Here is a 5,778-nt window from a genome sequence, read left to right as displayed (position 1 = left end):
TATATGATATATAAAATATGAGAAGTGAGATATTCTAACAGATATGTTTTTATTTAAAATAGACTTTATGCTATATAAATCAATACTTCAGTAATTTTATAAATTAGTAACTATGCCAAATAGAACTGAAGTTGAAAGACTGTAAAACATTAAATTTATTTTCCACTGCATTCGAATTTAGAAGACTACTAAAAAATGTATCAGAACACTTGAACATCTAATTGACTCTATTTGTTAATAGTTGGGTCTATCCATTTAATAAGTAGAAATGTACAAAACTCAGGGATTATACATAGTAAAAGGTGCAAAACATTATTAATAAAAGAAAAACGGGCCGGGAAGGTGGCGCTGGAGATAAGGTGTCTGCCTTGTAAGCGCTACCAAGGAACGGACCGCGGTTCGATCCCCTGGTGTCCCATAAGGTCCCCCCAAGCCAGGGGCGATTTCTGAGCACATAGCCAGGAGTAACCCCTGAGCGTCAAACGGGTGTGGCCCAAAAGCCAAAAAAAAAAAAAAAAGAAAAACAATATTAAAGAACATTCATTTTCCTTTAAGACTGACAGGTATATCTTATCAAACAGATTACTTTACTAGTGCTAAGCAGAAAAATTTAAATACATTGGTTTAAAATTCCATTGCAAGGGGCCGGAGAGATAGTGAAGCAGTAGGGTGTTCGCCTTGGACGCTGAGGACGATGGTTCGAATCCCGGCATCCCAAATAGTCCCCTGAGCCTGGCAGAAGCGATTTCTAAGTGTAGAGCCAGGAGTAACCCCTGAGCGTTGCCAGGTGTGACCCAAAAACAAAAAAAAGAAAAACAAAAAAAATTCCATTGCAAGAGAGGTTCAAACTAAAGATTAGATATTAAGCTTGAAATTGTCTGTATTAAGAAAAATAGTTAATGGCTTTTATTGAAAACACTGAATCATAAACATTGACATGATTGTAAAATGATGAATATGTAAGAAAGTTTTATTTTTACAGTTATGTAAGGGGGAATATATATTGGTATATATAAGATAATTCCTTTAGAATGAAGGGATATTGCAGAATAGTCCCACTTCAAAAGGGCAAACTAATAGGTGGATAAATTATGTAGGTTTAATTTAAATAAGCAACAATAAGATTCATTGAATGTCTCAGATCTTTGGATAACACTTTAATATCATGTTCCAAAATCATGAGAATAGCTAACAAGAAAAAAGCAAGCTTATTAACAAGACAAGAGGAAAGTTTTTAATTAGGAAACTTTTTTTAAAAAAAAAAAAAGTAAGGCCATTGAAGGTCATAGAGCAAGCTTTAGAATGGGAAAGGGAGAGAGTGACTTCATGGATTTTGGGGGAAAAATGTTTATACTTTATAGTTTTTTAGGAATAAATAATTTCATATTTATGAGTGGGAAAATGGGTAGTAATACTTGAGGAACATGCAATAGACATGATAATTATACATTCATTCCAAGGACATGGAAGGGTGGAGAAATGTCATGTATATTTGGTCCCAAGAATAAAGGTGACTGCTACTGAGGATAATTTTCATTCTACAGAATTTTTTATAAAAATATTCTAGGCAACCAGGCCTGAGGTTCTCAATAGCCCAAGAGATCCCAGAGTCCTGTCAGCTGATTTTACTCACACAAATAAAACCATGTGATTTCTCCCAGTGAGAAGCCATGATCTCCAGTCCACAGTGTCTCTGAAATTTGGGGTGATAAGAAGGGACACAAAATTGCAAATTTTTGTTTATAATTCTAATAAGATTTACATATTTATATATTTATAATATATGTATATTTTATATATAAAATAAATATAATATAAATATAAATGTATATAAATTCATAATTTATATAGCTTATAATTCCAATTACAATAGAATACATACTATAAAAGTTTAAGATACCTTCATAAAACATTTAGCAAAGCTTGTAGAGTCTCCATCTGTTGTCTAAAATATGCCAAAGCACCATGAAAGAGAAAGTTGAGGGAGACCCAACAAATCCATTTTGCTTCACAAACTCCAGATTTTTTTCTTTAATTATGGTTTTTAAAAATGATTTTCTGAATAAAAATCAATTTCCAGTTAAACATGCTCTTTGCTGAGAATGGTGCAATTTTTTTTCTGCCATTTTTTTCTCTAGTTACTGAAGTCAACTGACTGAATCAATAAATTGTAAGAAATATAATCAATGGCTAATTCTAGTTTTTATATAATCCTTGACTAATCCTAGTTTTGATAATTTAGTTTTGATCAACAACTTCTACAATACTATCTCTAACCCCTTTAAATCCCTTAAACAAGGACCCTGAGAAGATGCCATTGAAACTGATGTCCGAGTTTGTTTCATTATTCACAAATTTAATATCACACCCCATCGAATAAATACCATTATTAAATTTTAATTTCTCATATTTTTTCAATCTGTAGTATTATTCAAAATTATGTGGCACTTAAATTTATAGAGCTAAAGAGTCATTTAATAAGTCATATTTTATACAAATTAGGAAATCACATTACATACATTTTGAAAAGGAGGAGTCTTTCCTACTAGTACCCATGATTAGTATACTGTGCATTATGCTCTTAAGAACATCAACTCAAATTATTCTAAATTATTTTATCATTACAAAGATTGATAATGTGATTATCTGTGACCTTCAGTATTCAAAGTCTACCCTTCCCAGAGCCAAATTAGATTTATATCAATTTATATCAATTGTAAAATGTTACAATACTTCCTTTACCCAGATTGCATTTTGTCATTTTTCCATTTCTACATATAATGACATTTTCATGACACATTGAAGAACGAGTTGTCTCTCCTAGAAGTCAGAAAATGAAAAAGACAAGGCTTTTACATTTACTCACATCTCTACTATTCCAGACACATTACATCTTGTTGACCTGACTTGACCTCATCTCTTCAAGCTGAACAATGTCTTTATGTAATACTTGAGTTGTGGAGTAGCCCAACAGACTCACATTACTAAGTAACTTTGTGCTAATGGTATTGTATTGACTTGAGAATTCAAGTTGATAGTCCTTCTTTTTTTTTTAATTTTCTTTGCTTTTGCTCTTTTAGAAATTTGAGCTCTAATTTTCCATCTGTCTCATCATTTCACAGTCACTTTTACTGTTTTCCTTTAATATATTTTGTGTTCTGTATCATTTTAAGTTTTGCTTCTTATCCTTTAGCTTCCACAGATATTGTTGGTTTTGCCTGTTTGAATCATTGGCTGGCTGGCTGGCTGGTCGGTTGGTTGGTTGGTTGGATGGTTGGTTGGTTGGTTGGTTGGTTTGTTGGTTGGCTGGTTGCTGGATTTATATTTCTATTGTTTGGTGATTTAGATTTTTTAGGAATATATTTTTAATAATGATTTTTCAAATGTGTTTGTGACTCTGGTTTTATATATATATTCTTATGAAACTCCACAAATACTTTTGTAACATTAATTGACAATGTCTAGAGATCAAAGTTATTAAGTTAATTATATGATATTATTTTCATATTTGGTTCACCTTGGATAATTTTTATTAATCTTCCATGAATTTACTATTTCCTTTACTGTGTCCTATTTGCTTTTCTGCACACTTTAGCACCCTTTGAATACCACTCATACATTTTTCTCAGTTTTCTATTTGCTAACTTTAGAACCATATTTTACTCCTAAATTTCCCAATATCGTTTTTTGAGAGGTATCTCAGTTGTCTGTTTGCAAAGCAAGTTCCCTGCCGCTATACCATCACTATCACCCCCAATTTCCAAAGATGCTAATGCATTTTACTTATTTTCTCTTGTAATTATTTATAATAGTTTAAGGAGTTATTTTGAAATCATGATAGGCTGATTGAATACCCATGATCTCTCTGATTCTGCTTCTTCAGAGGCACAAACTGATAACTTCTTTTTAAGTTTATAAACATTGTTGATGGGACTGTTGCACTGCTGATGGGTGGTGTTCTTTACATGACTGAAACCCAAACACAATCATGTATTTAATCAAGGTGTTTAAATAAAATAAAAAAATAAAAAATAAAAACATGATTACCTGGTTTTACTTATTTACAGTATAAATTGCAAATAGAATCCCTAGCACATTGTGAGTTTCACTTCCCTAATTTCTATTGTTCATGCCACTTTATTTTCAGGAATGACCAGTCATAATTTTACAGGTTATCATGCACTTCCAAGTTTGAGGAATTCAAGTTTTTGGTTTCCCAGAAAAGTAATCACCAGTCAAATCTATGCAATTGATTTCACAATTTTATTTGTTTATTCTTGTCACATTAGTAATTATAGAAAACAGCTTTGTTCTTCCCAAACATTAACTATTGCATTTTTATTAGTCATTCCTAAATTGTAGGTGGTCAAACATATTGTAGGCCCCATTCAGTTTTTAAATAATATTTATTTATCTGTATTATTATAGAGTTCATAATTATTATGAATAACTATTATATTTCCCAACAAGAAGTCAATCCTTCAAAGGAGAACATTTTGAAAGCAGTTTAAAATATATCAATGTATTTTCAAATCTTAACAGCTAGAAAAGTAGATGGATTTTGATCAGTGACAATTCAAGTCTACCTTGAATAATCAGCTTGTTTAAATATATGTACTTTGAATGATGCTTGCTCAGCATCATAGAAGACAACAAACCTTAAAAGTTATTGTCATCTGTAAAATTATAGTCACATGTAAAATCACTTTTTACTTTCACCTTTTATGGGTTAATTAGTAAAAGTGCCTTACTTATGTTAACCCTGCCCCACAGGTGATTTATGGCAAATTCTGTCTAATAAAAAATAAGCTCAGAGTAGAAGCAGAGCAAAAAGAGCAAGATATAACAATGAACAGAGAGAGAATAGCAGAACAGCAAGAGAGTATAGCAAGGTAGAGAGAGCAGCAAACTAGAAGACAGCTGTATTCTACAGGCTGCTCAACCTCCTGGTCCTTTTTTTGCACCTTCTCTTGTGATTTGACCTTTCTTTTGCAAATCCCCTTGCTGTCCTCCCAGGGCCGAAAACAAAAATGGCTAATACCAAAAACTGCAGGTGGCTGGAAATAAGCTGCAGCTGAGCAGCAGCAGGGAAGCCAGTGAGCCCCAGTTTCCCCATGGAGTGGCATTCTTGGATGAGCATAATGAAAACAGACTTCAAAACAGTGTGTTGGGTAAAAAGTTTTAGAGATACTGGGTAAATAACCAAACCAGTATCACTATGACAGCCCTCTTTGACTGCACTGAATGTGCTATACTCTACTAGGCTGTTGTCAAACATGACCTCCTAATTTGCCTCATGCTGCTCTGAATTACTTAACCAACATTTGTCAAGATTAACTGAATGTGGCATATCCTTTAAAAATTCTCCAATGCACATGCCCCAAGAAAGAAGAGTGTTTTATAGTAGTGCAGAGTCCTTACTCCAAAGACTTTCTAAGGCTGGTACTGGAATGGGCGGGATAAGCAAAATTGCATCAATGGTGTCTGACAAATGTGTTCATGATACAATAGAATTCCCACTCTAAAGAATCTCTCAGAATTTGTACAGAACTCAGTGGAATGAATAATGAATAGATAGATAAGCCAATTCTGGCAATACAAGTCATTGGTACTATTAAATGGTTCAATGTTTGGAATGGTTACAGATTTATTAATAGAAATGACACTAAGAGAAATTAAGAAATGATACTAAGACACTAATTATATCCTAATTAGGTACTTACCAAGTTCACTGGACAGCTATTAAGAGAAACAACTCCCGGAAATTTTTTGCACAAT

The sequence above is a fragment of the Suncus etruscus genome, chromosome 2 (assembly GCF_024139225.1).
Source record: "Suncus etruscus isolate mSunEtr1 chromosome 2, mSunEtr1.pri.cur, whole genome shotgun sequence".
NCBI lineage: Eukaryota > Metazoa > Chordata > Mammalia > Eulipotyphla > Soricidae > Suncus > Suncus etruscus.
Note: the sequence above shows the minus strand (reverse complement) of the source record.